At 41.0% G+C, this 13150-nt stretch overlaps 1 protein-coding gene across 2 annotated transcripts in view; it reads right to left on the bottom strand.

Moving 5' to 3' along the window:
- The window catches only part of PAIP2B (poly(A) binding protein interacting protein 2B), a 47424-nt gene extending 35129 nt beyond the window's left edge, over window positions 1-12295 (bottom strand). Inside the window, exons 1-2 of one of the 2 annotated variants that reach the window (XM_003481186.4) lie at window positions 12095-12293; window positions 11369-11425 (exon numbers count right to left, since the gene is read on the bottom strand). The gene's annotated coding sequence lies outside the window, so the exon portion shown is untranslated. Of the gene's footprint in view, window positions 1-11368; window positions 11426-12094 lie in introns of both variants that reach the window. The other variant, XM_013996061.2, reaches the window with a different exon arrangement.

Below are 13150 nucleotides of genomic sequence, written 5' to 3'. Positions count from 1 at the left end.
CCGTCGTGGCGCAGTGGTTAACGAATCCGACTAGGAACCATGAGGTTGCGGGTTCGGTCCCTGCCCTTGCTCAGTGGGTTAACGATCCGGCGTTGCCGTGAGCTGTGGTGTAGGTTGCAGACGCGGCTCGGATCCCACGTTGCTGTGGCTCTGGCGTAGGCCAGTGGCTACAGCTCCGATTTGACCCCTAGCCTGGGAACCTCCATATGCCGCGGGAGCGGCCCAAGAAATAGCAACAACAACAACAACAACAAAGGACAAAAAGACAAAAAAAAAAAAAAAAAAAAAAAAAAACTTTATCAACATAATTTTATAGAAGGATATTTTAACATTCTAAAGCATAGGAAAGCCTTATCTCAATGCAAAAAAACCCCAACTATTTGTATTGAATAAATGTAATTTTATGAGAAATACTATGTGATCCTACTTTTTCTTATTTTACCAGAGCTGGTAAAAATTCCCCTAGGACTGGTCTGGTCTGAGGCATAGAGCCCAGCTGTCTACATAAAATTACTTCAGAAAGTTGTTAAAAATGCAGCCCCCAAGCTCTGTTCTAGCAGATCAGAAATTCAGAAGGTCTCCCAAATCTATACTGTGCATTAGAAAGTTTGTAGCTTGTTTCTCTTGTTGCAACAAGCTTCAGAAACACTTGGTCTAGTCTGTAGGACCCAGTTCTACCCTCCTTTTCCTCACCCTAATTCTTCTCTCTGAGGGGCGGTCAGGGGAGTAAAACAGGAATGTTTCCAAGTAGGGAGTCTAGGCAACCTGCTGTCCATAATACCAGTTATTCCTCCAAGAGACAATGCTGAACCAGCTGGTCAACCTGCAAACCGAGGGTGTCAGCAGTGGAACAATAGAATTTAGGTAGCAGGCAAGTGAGAAAAACTTGTTGAAGCTAAACTCCTTCACACAAAGGTGTGGCTTCTAGAGGAGGCCTAAATTCAGCACAGGTATCTTGTCCTTAGCTAAAATAATAGTAATTTTAAAAGACATATGTGTATGTATGTAATTCTGTGTGTAAATGTCGTGCATGTATCTATCTATTCCTTCATAGCTGTGTCCTGCATCTAACTTCTGTGCCAGCACTATGATTTTGGTTTTCATTTTCATCCTCCGAGGGATTACAAAAATTACTGGTATTATCTCAAACAATGCAATGAGAAATCACTAAAAAAAAAAAAGAAAGAAAGAAAATCCATAGTGCTTGATGTTTTAGGAAGCAGACTACATTCCCCAACATATTATGATAAGATAAAATAATTCCAGTAATTTCTCCCTTTTTAAAAGGTAGTTCCAGAGTTCCCTTCCTGGCCCAGTGGTTAATGAACCTGACTAGGATCCATGAGGATGCGGGTTCCATCCTTGGCCTCGCTCAGTGGGTTAAGAATCCGTCATTGCGGTGAGCTGTGGTGTAGATCGTAGAGGTGGCTTGGATCCAGCGTTGCTGTGGCTGTGGCGTAGGCCAGCGGCTTCAGCTCTGATTTGTCCCCTAGCCTGGGAACTTCCATATGCCTCGGGTGCGGCCCTAAAAAGCCAAGAAAAAAAAAAAAAAAGATAGCGGATTTTATTCTCTTAAATTACTCATTTAAAAATCTTAAGAATAAATATGGCTATAATATCTTTAAAAACACACAAAACTTTCTGTTTAATAAGCACTCAAAGTTCTTTCTTGGTTAAAAAAAAAATCAGGCCCTTCTAAGGCAAGGCTAAATGTTAAGCAAGGAAGACAAAAGGGACAGATAAATAACCCTCCATTCTCATGGGATTAATCACTTAATCCTTTTTTAACCAGAATCCCTTGGTCTCTAAGCAGTGCAAATGAAACATAATTTCTCACTTGATGTTTGGCTAGGGCTTCCAATCATGAGACAAGAATTGTGTCACATCACTGAATATTGCTCATTACCTGAACTCAAACCCTATGATTCGCAGCAGCAGAGAGTTGAATCTTGATGATCTGCTCTGTAACCTGTGCACTTCTTATACTCCGTAATAATAATTCCTCTAATACAGTGGTAAGTTCAATGTAGAATACCCTATACTCCCAGATCATATCTAGCTTCTAGAACCAGATTTCTAGAATTTACATTTAGTACACAGCGATGAGCCTCAGAATTTAGTCCCTGGCCCAGTAGCATCAGTATCACCTGGGAACTTGTTAGACTCACAAATTATCAGGCCCCACCGCAGACCTGTGGAATCAGAAACTCTGGGTGGGGCCCAGCAATGTGTGCGGCAATAAGCTCTTTAGGGGATTCTGAAGCACCACCAGGTACACAGCAAGCAGAAAAACGTGTTTCCTTCTGTAGGTCCAAAGCTAGGGGTACTGTACATTCTATCTTGATATGAAATAAAGACATCCAATTAAAAGACATACTCTCCTCACAATTCCCACTCTCAATCCAATGTTTTATTTTGTTAATTTATTTATTTTTCTTTTTCCAGCCACACCTGTGAAATATGGACATTCCCAGGCCAGGGGTTGAATCAGAGCTGCAGCTGAGGCCTACACCACAGCCATGGCAACACCAGATCCAAGCCACATCTACAACACAGCGACCTACAACACAGCTTGCAGTCCTGGATCCTTAGCACACTGAGGGAGGCCAGGGATGGAACCCCCCTCTTCATAGACAATGCTGGGCCCTTAACCCACTGAGCCACAATGGGAACTCCCCAAACGTGTTTTATTTGAATGAGCTAAATAAGAAAACATACTGCAGTCAAAGATCTAGTCTGAAATAGATACTGAAACGGGCATCAGTTCCATCCAGCCTGATTTCATGCAATACCATTTACATCATCCTACATCTAAAGTTCTAAAAAAGGATCCTCATAATGTGTGCCTCACATACTTTATAGATTCTATAATAAAACATCAGCTAGGTCTGAAGATATCAAACTTACTAAAGAAGAAAAGTGGAATTATTTGCTATGTACTAAGAATCACATTCAACAGGGAGTTGAAATTTAGGATTTTTTTCACCTTCATACTTCCCAAGTTAATAGAATTAAACCAGAATACCCCATTCTTCACAAGCTTCCAGCTAGGTGGAGTTTTACTACAATACTTCTTGCTTTCAGTGGGGATAAAGCAGAGCCTTTGTAAGCCCAATTAGTGCATGTGTGCAACACTTCAGAATTGACAGTTACCTCTGTCCAATATTAAAACGAAGGTCCCATAAACCCTCAGACGGTAAGTGTAATAACGCCAGCACCAGCCTAGGTAAAAAAAGACACTGAGAACACCACTATCAAACAAAAGTCAGCTCTCATTGGATAATTAGATTCTCTCCTGCTCCTGTTTACACTAAAACCACTATGTTAAAACTTCACTTCCCTTGATATTAATGCATTTTAAAAGGGGGGCAAAACCAATCTATAGCCTACAAAGTACCTGCTTTCAAAAAGCAGGTCATTCCCATGCAACTGTTTCAGAACACAAGCAAATGAAGAGAGCATTCTAATGATTAGCATACAGGTAGCTCAACATATTAAACAGAACAAAAATAACAAAAAAGAAAATCACAGACCAGTTTCTATGCTACAAACATATAATTTCAAATAAAATGATCCAATAAAATCAAGCAGTTTAAAATTTAAAATAAAGCAAAACAAAATCACTTTGTTCAAATAAGAGTTCAGCCCAGAAATGTAAGAATGGTTTAAAATTAAGAAATATGAAAATGAATTTTATCATTTGCCTCAACAGGCAAAGTGGAAAAAACCACACAGGCATCTCAATAGTTACCAGAAACATACATAATTCTATTTTCTTTTCAATTTTAGGAGTTCCCACTGTGGCACAACGGCATTGGTGGTGCCTCTCTGCAGCTCTGGGATACAGGTTCAATCCCCAGTCCAGCACGGTGGATCTGATGTTGCCACAACTGTGGCATAGGTTGCAAATTCAGCTCAGATCTGATCCCTGGCTGGGGAACTCCATATGCCCCGGGGTGGCCAAAAAAATAAAAAGGAGTTCCCTGGTGGCTTAGTGGTTAAGGATCTGGTGTGGACACCACTGTGGTTAAGGCTCAATCCCTGGCCCAGGAACTTCTGCATGCCATGGGCATGGCCAAAATAAATAAATAAATAAAAAAGGTCTAAAAAGCAAAACACGGGAGTTCCCATTGTGGTGCAGTGGAAACAAATCCGACTAGGAACCATGAGGTTGTGGGTTCAATCCTGGCCTTGCTCAGTGGGCTAAGGATCTGGCATTGCCATGAGCTGTGGTGTAGGTTGCAGATGCAGCTCAGATCTTGCATTGCTGGGGCTGTGGTGTAAGCCAGTGGCTACAGCTCCAATTCGACCCCTAGCCTGGGAAGAACCTCCATAGGCTGTGGGTACGGCCCTAAAAAGACAATAAATAAACAAACATTTCCTTTTCCCTATTTTTTTCTCATGTATGTACATCACATATGATTAGAGGGCTTGAATTTTCCGCCTCTTGAGGTGGATCAGACCACTTTGGTGACATGCACTAGACAAAACTGCCCTACCTTCATTTTTTTAAAGGGTCCTCCTACAGCAACATAGAAAAAATACAATTAAGTTTAAAAAATATTAAAAGAGTAATTACAATAAAAAATAATATGTATGGATATGAAAAATACAAGTGAATATGAAAAAAGAGCAGCTACTGATGCAATAGGCAGTGCCATCTGGAAGTTTTAAATCATTTCATCTCTTTCTCTTATCTCCATATCATCCATTCATTCACTCATTTTTTGAAAAGGTAATACAAACACATGATTCAAAAATTTTTTTAATATATAAACATATAAAGGCATATGGTGAAATCCCATTCCCACTATTTCTTTTTTTTTTTTTTTTTTTTGTCTTTTGTCTTTTTGTTGTTGTTGCTGTTGCTATTTCTTGGGCCGCTCCCGCGGCATATGGAGGTTCCCAGGCTAGGGGTTGAATCGGAGCTGTAGCCACCGGCCTACGCCAGAGCCACAGCAACTCGGGATCCGAGCCGCGTCTGCAACCTACACCACAGCTCACGGCAACGCCGGATCGTTAACCCACATGAGCAAGGGCAGGGACCGAACCCGCAACCTCATGGTTCCTAGTCGGATTCGCTAACCACTGCGCCACAACGGGAACTCCCCCACTATTTCTTTCAATGGTCTCTTATATACCATTTCAGAATTTCGTTTTGCAATTACTAGCAATATATATTCTTGTTCTACCCTTCTATTTTCCTCACTCTTTTCAAAACTATGTAATATTCCATGGGTTGGATATACCATGGTTAACGAGCTCCTCACGGACACACTGGAGTCATCCTTAAGCTATTACCAACAATGCCAATCATAGCCACATACCCACATCAAGTCCATTTCTGAATGTGCCATTCATGAAGCTTTGGAAATGGTTTAGGATATTAGATTACCACAAGGTCACACGTTCACCAGGCTGAGAAGTTAGCTCTTTCTCATTATAGTTCTCATTATATACAAGAAATATGTAGCAAAAGATGGAATAATTCCTTGAATCAAGTAAATGTACTCTTAGGGGACTTACAAAAATAAAGTGACTAAACAAACCAACCAAGATGAGCCCATTTCTATTACACAATGCATACACATATACATACACAAATATGCATAGAAACTATATATATCCATCAAAATGGTAACCACTGTCTCACTATGGCAGATGTAGGAAGTTCTTTGTAGCCCCCTCCCTTGCCTATCTATGCTTTCTAATTTTATAATGGTACATATGCACTATTTCTATAATATAAAATTAAAAACTAAAAGTAAAATGTTAATTCAAATTAAGCTCAGCCTCAGCATATTCCTTCAGCCTTTTATTTGTACAGTGCTTCAGAGCTCATAAAGCATGCTTATAAGCATCATTTAATTCTTACACTAACCCTATGTATTTGCATTTGGTTAAAATGGAAAAGGAAGAAGTACTGGAAAAGGAGGCTAGAGATGGTTAGGCAGTTGTGTCCAAGGTCATCCAAATAGAAAGCTGGCCAAGATGAATTTCAAATGTAGATCTTCTCACTTCAAATTCAGTGAACTGTCAAAAGCATGACCATTGCTTCTTTAATTTTAACAATGCCTAGGAATTTAATCACACAATCAGAATTTGACAGATAATTAAAATTACACAGTAAGGCCTCAGTCATTATTTTCTCTTATTGAAAAGAGAACGCACAATTCCAAAGTCAGAAGAGGGTGTGGATTTCTGTTATGCTCTTAAATAAAATACCCAACAGCGAAATATATGCCTAATATGGCCTAAAATGAATGCATAATAAAAGTAGCATCCTCTCAGGTTGGAAGAGTCTCACTTCCAAGATGACCTTTGCCTTGGTCACCACTGTTCACTCCTGCTCTGTTTCTGCCACACCGCAGGGTGTCTCTGATCACCTTACAGAATTTCAAAATATGAATAAGCCATAGTTTTCAAGGGAGAGTGTGATCATATAAGAATTTTTATAAGTTTGGGATTTAATGACCAAGATGATAATAACTTGGCTAGAACGTATTTTTTCTCTCCAAATGTCCTTTCTTCTTTGCTCTAAGATTATGCAATTATACATTATTTTACAATGTACCTGGAGACTACTGATAAATTTTGGCTTGATAAAAATATGTTTTAATTCATCATCTCTCAAACTATGTCTTTTTGTTTGTCTTGGCCTTGCCTGCAGCATGAAGAATTTTGTAGAGAAGGGATCAAACTTGCACCACAGCAATGATTTGAGCCACAGCAGTGACAATGCTGGATCCTGTACCCACTGAGCCACCAGGGAACTCCTCAAACTGTATCTTATGTAATTTTGTTTCAAAAGATGTTTAGGTATGTTGCAAAGGGAGAAGGAGGAGAAGCCATAGTTAAATATAATGTAGTCCTTTTGGAGAGCCACAATTGACAAAGGATATTAACATAATAAAGGCTCTTGAGAAGACCTGCATTTCAGAAACCTTTGTTTAACCCAGTTTATTTTGACACAAAGTTCTACTGTAGCATAACTATTCACATTCATATGCTCAGAGAAACTGCTTGAATAAACAAAACTATTAACTGAGTGCCCAAAACAGAAATGGCAAACTGGATAATTCTTAAATCTCTCCTACCACAAATAGTCCCCATAAATCCTTACTTTCGGTCTAGTGAACTCCTACTTCTTTACCTACCAAGGCCTAGCTCAAACACCACCTCATTTGAGTAATCTCCTCCATTGCTCCATATTACTAAATACTCCTTTCTCCTGGTTTAGACAGCTTTTTTTTTTTCATATCTTTATTACCTTACATGACAAACCAGTTCCTCCATCTACTTGTGAGCTTGTGAGCCTTCTGAGAATAAGTTTCATTACATTTTTAGCACCTTGAACAGTACAAGATACACGTGAGCTTCATGATGAAGTAAATAATTTCACTACAGTGTAATGGTTCCCAAAAGTCAATACTTGTATTTCTAAACTCTATTTATTATTGATACCCTGCTAACACCTTGAGAGTATTACACTTTCTCCCTAAAATTTGCATCTGTTACTGGTCATGGTTATCTTCTTCTATCTCTGTTCTTTTGCACCTGCTGGTCCCTATTTGGAATGCTGCCACAAGGTTTTATTCACCTGGAAAACATTCTACTCATTCTTTAAGAACCAGTTTAAACTATACCTTCTCTGAAAAGCTTTCACATTATTCTACCCTTTCAGGACAAGTTAGGGAATGCTTCAATTCAGACATGTGTATATTTATTACAATGTATCAGGCACTGCACTCAATGCCAAGGTTAGAAGGATGAAGATGTTGACTCTCCCTCATGGAGCTCATAGTCTAGGAAGGAAGACAGCCACATGAACAAACAATCACACTATAATGTTAACGGCAACATCAAAAGGGAGCTCTATGCAATATTTGACATGTGTCAATTACTTTGTTAGGTGCTTTATTAAACATTGTCTATGAGCGTATCAGATAGGTTATTGAATTGGCATCCTAAGGACTGCTCTATCCTTGGTTGCTTTTGGAAGAATCTCTCTCCAAGGGGTTCTTTTTATATATGCTACAGTCTTTGCCACATATAATACATGAAACTAATCCTACTTCTTTGGCCACAAACTCCTGGACCAGACTCAGAGCCCTAATTAAGGGCTGAACTTGAGGGAGATCACCTAGGATACGGCTTTGGTTAAAAATTCTGCTCAATAGGGGTCCTCCATTTTAGAAGGTGGCAAACCAATCCAATCAGATGCTCTCTCCTAGGAAACACAAAGCTTGAGTGAACAAAGTAATAGAGGGCGGGTCTCCAGAGCTCAAATCCTATCCTAAACACTACTAAGTTAGTGCTCTTTAAGGTTTTTTTATTAAAAAGTTTTATTAAAGTATAGTCGATTTACAAAGTTGTGATAATTTCTGCTGTACAACAAAGTGATTCAGTTATACATATACACACATCCATTCTCTTTCAGATTCTTTTCCCACACAGATTATCATAGACTAGTGGGTAGAGTTCTCTGTGCTATACAGCAGATTCTGTTTTAAAAAGCACTAGGGCTAAGGGACAGTACGGTGGCTGAGATGATATCCCGTTCATGTTTACATTAAATCCTTGTCATCAAAGGTAATATGTGTGTGCCTCTCCCTTGCAATCCACAGGGGCTAGAACATCATATTACTACTTCTGACATCAGGAAACAGGTTTAAAAAGTTCAACAGTGTGACCAAAGTCACTCAGTTGGGAGGTGGCAAAGGCAGAAATCAAAGACCACATTAGCCTGTTTCTTCTACAATATCCTGCCAGTTTTATGGGTAAACAGCCTCAAAATAAACTAGTGACAAGTAAAGAGTTGCTCAAAAGAGAGGGTTTATGCAAAGAGCAAAACTGAAATGTTCTGGAAATCAACATGCTAAGGAATATGAAGTGGGAAGGACCACACAAGGTTGGTCAAGTCACGTTGGTCAAGTTACCCTCTAATTACAAACTAGATCTCTCCCCTGAGCTCCAGGCTTTTAGCTGGCTTATTCAAATTTAACATGCATAAGGACAGCAGCTTAATTTCCAGTTTGGTCACCACAGCCTAAAACGGCCTGGCTTATAGTAAGTGCTTAATGAATATCTGTTGGATAAAACAGCACATTCCACTGTTGATTGCAGGGACGGGTTACCATGAAACAGACTCCAGGGCTCATTCACAAATACAGTTGATCCTCATTATTTGTGGATCCTGTATTTGGAAATTTGCCTGCTTGCCAAAATTTATTTGTAACCACCAAATGAATACTGACGGTGCTTCCATAGTCATTCACGGACATGCACAGAGTGGGAAAAATTCTGAGTCACCCCTTAGCGCATGGTTCCCATCCAAGAAGTTTGAACTAGGCACTGCTCTGCTCATTTAAGCACTCATAGAGATAATTCAGGGCACAGCCAGGAGAGGGCAGTGCAGTGTAGTGCAAGAAGCTCTGGCTCAAGGGCCAGTAAGACAGGATTTGAATTCTAACTGGAACCTGTTACGGGGTTGGTTGGCCTCAGGCACGTCGCTTAACACTTCTGAATCTCATTTTCTTTTTTGTTAAATAAAGAAAATAGAATTTACCAGGATGAGTTGAATTTAAAATTTAAGATTAAAATGTATATGAGAAACATACCTATTTTCCCTAGGAGCAACTGTTCAGTATTTGCTAATTTAGTGTTCTGTGTGATTTTATGGACCATAATCACTGTGAATAATGAAAATCACTGTAATTATTCATAGCGAGATAACAGAAGAATATAGAAAACAATTATTTGGGTGGAGCGTAGGCAGTGGCAGACTTCAAGAAGATTTTGAAATTGGGACCTCACCAGGCACATAAGGTACGGAAAAGGCTTTCAAGAAGAGAGAAGAGCACCTATAGGGAGAGGACCAGGTTGTGAAACGAACAGTTAGTTAGGAAATGGCATTCTAGAAGGCCTAGAGCAGCAGGAGATGAAGCCAGAATACTGGGCCACAGAGCTTCTCCGGGCTCTGTACACAACTTATACTGCAGAACCTCTCCTGCATCTAATTCTTGGTTTACAGGTGTCTCTCCCATGATACTATGAGCTCTTTAAAAGTAAAGTATCTATGAAGAAATCAATAGCTACAGTGCTCTAAATTTGCAAACAAGAACTTTCTAAACAAAACCACAAACAAAAAGGCTGTACAAAAATAACTTTGTTTTCAACTGCAGCCTTATAATATCCCACAATAGTGACCAACTCATAGGTTTGAAATTTGTCTAGGACTCTTATTTGATGACTGCTAATAGTTCTGTCATAAATTCTTTTTATTGTTCTATACACCTGGGCATTTGTTAGAACAGTTTTAAGACCTTCCTCTTTTCAGTGTGATTTCCTGTATTAACAAGGATCAAACATATGGTCCATTAGACAATGCTGCCTCCTCAAAGATTCCTTTTAATTCACTCTATTAGACTTATTTCTCTATATACAAGATACAATCTTACCATAGTAAAATACAAGGAAGCATATTGATATATATGTCACAAATAGTGTAAGGAAAAAATAAGAATTTTTCACAAAAGCTTGCAAAATTCTGGCCAAAACACAGTGGAGATGATGTTAAACTCACTGCTTACATCGCCCCACTAAAAACTAGAAAAACCAATTTCAATTCACATAAAGTCATGGAACTAAGCACTGTTAGAATCTACAAGGTTTTGTACACGTGTGTGTTCTTTCTCCCTCACCCCATCCCCACGCACACAGGCTAAAGGACCCATCAGGCTTAACCCAATACTTCAATTTCCTCCATCCCTACCAACAAAATCCTCACTGTCAAACAAATACACTAATATTTTCAAAACTCTAAAGTCTCAATCAAAACTGAGTACAATAAGTTACCTTTTCCTCATAAAATTCTTGGCATATTTTATTTAGGCACAACATAATTGGTACTTCTATCTAGAAACATATGGATAGAACCAACACTATTGAAATCCAAACTGATAACTATGAAGGTGAACACAAATTGTGAAAGGGGAATAAACAATGCTGTTTTTAAACAGAGTCAATGCTATATTATCCACAGGCTGAGTGAGATCAAATCACATTGTGCAATACAGCTAATGTGTATCCTATATGTTATGACAAAGTAGGATGGTCAAGTCCTTACTTACCCTGCAAACTCTAGAAGCGCCGTTAAGCTGTTTCAAGTATAATCCAATTCTATCTACTTAAAAATAACATTTAAAATTTCTTGCTGCCAATAACCCTTCTCGTCTGCATGTTCAAAAATTATTACCAAAACAACTGTAATGGGACAAAGATTCCGGCAAGGATATAATGATCAGATGCCTTTTTAAGAAAGGCAAGAATGGTTTACCATTAACAAAACCGATTAAAAGTTCCCAACCTTGCAAAGTTCCCTGTACAGTGTATTCTTCCTCTCTCGCGTTCACCTTCCAGCTGCCTGTAAGGGGCGAGTGGAAAATGTTAGTTTCCATGAAAGGTGAGAATGAAATTTAGGGGGGTGGGAAGGAGTAAAGGACTTACTGGCTGAAAGGAAGAGAAGTGGCCAAGGTTCCTAACTCAAATTAGGTGTCAAGAAAGAGGACTAGAGTAGCAGAGGAAGCAGAAGGAGTTTAAGAAAAGCAAATAATGCGGGGGGGGGGGTCCGGGGGCGCCTTGAATGGGGGAGGGGCGAACGTGCGCGACTCCTCCCCCTTCCTATCTCTGGGAAGAGGACGCGAGGAGGCAGTACTAGCCAATTTGCTTAGCAGTGTAGCACCGGGGCAGTTAAGAGGACTCGCAAGACAGAGATTTTAGTCCGTTAGAAGGGGATTAAGAGGGTTCAGGGAAGTTGAGGGTGGAAGACTAGTGCGCCTGTTGGGGGAGAAAGGGACTAAAGACCGCCCAGCACCCCCGAGGAACAGGGGCTGATCCCAGCGACCGCCCCTTCTCGCCGATGACTGCGACATGGGACCTGTCTGCTAACCCTCCCCTCAGGAGCTCAGGAAGCCGCGCGCAGCCCCTCACAATCCCGACGGCGGCGGAAAAGGAGGCGCAGGGCACCCCCAGAGTCGACAGAACGGCGCTTCCCTCAGGTTTCCTCCCCGGCAGCCCGGGCGACCGAGCCCACCTGGGCAGACCAGAAGCCTCTCCTCCAGACCGTACTCCGATACTCCTCCGAGAACTTCAGCCGTTGCCGCAGAGGTCGCGGTCGCCAGAACAGTCCGGCCTCTAGTACCAAAGCGTGAGCCACAGGACCCGAGGAGCGCTGCTGCCACTCGCCAGGTTACCTCTTACACCACACTAGCTCCTCACCCCGCCCCCGAACCGAAGCCATTGGTTGCTGGGCACCGCCCCATTCGTCTATTGGACGTAGGAGGATGCCGCTCAGTCGCCTAGAACGGCACGTGTGCTTCTTATTGGTCTAAACGTGAAGCAATTCCCGCCCCCTCCCTCAGAAGTTCCAGCTTCCGATTGGTATTAATGTCTGTCTTTTCGCTCCCTTGGTTCTTTCCCTAGGGATGGAGCGTCGCCTTGCGAGAGACATGAGCTCTGATTGGCTGAAAAGACGCTACGCTAGTCCAGGATCGGCCCTGGGCCAGGGATCCCTCTGGCCCCCACGTGGGGGAGGAGCCCAAGGCGCAGCACCTCTGGGTTTGTTTACACAAGCTCTTGCTCCGGTTTCCTTCCATTGGCTGAGCCAGCAGCTCCTCCCACCGGTTGCGCCACTCAGTCTAGCGAAGAGGGGCCTGTGGGCGGACCTCAGTGGGATTTCCCCAGCTGTCAATTACCAAGGGAGGTGCCTTGAGCAAAACTGACTTAAAACTGAAGCAGCCTCTGTTGTGGAAATTTGGGGAGTAGGGCTCCTTGGAAAGGCTGGAGGGAAGCAGAAGGACTCCCACATTTCTAGAGACAAATCCTGCTTCTTGAGTGTTTTAAAAAATAAAACCTTACTTTCCCTTTGGACTTAAGTTGTCCAATCGTTGCTTCTAAGGACTTTGAATTTTATTCTTCTGGAAATGGGAATTTCTCCTTTTTCTTTTTTTGTAACTTGAGCCACAGCAGTGACAATGAGTTCTCCCTCCTCGAAGCGTATCTCTTTTATTTTTACTGTGGTAAGATACACATAACATAAATTTTTACTGTTTTAGATATTTTAACTACACGTTTCAGGGGCATTAAGTAT

The sequence above is a fragment of the Sus scrofa genome, chromosome 3, assembly GCF_000003025.6.
Source record: "Sus scrofa isolate TJ Tabasco breed Duroc chromosome 3, Sscrofa11.1, whole genome shotgun sequence".
In the NCBI taxonomy this organism is placed as follows: domain Eukaryota; kingdom Metazoa; phylum Chordata; class Mammalia; order Artiodactyla; family Suidae; genus Sus; species Sus scrofa.
The sequence above is the reverse complement of the archived record's forward strand: the minus strand, read 5'-3'. Positions and strand labels throughout refer to the sequence as shown.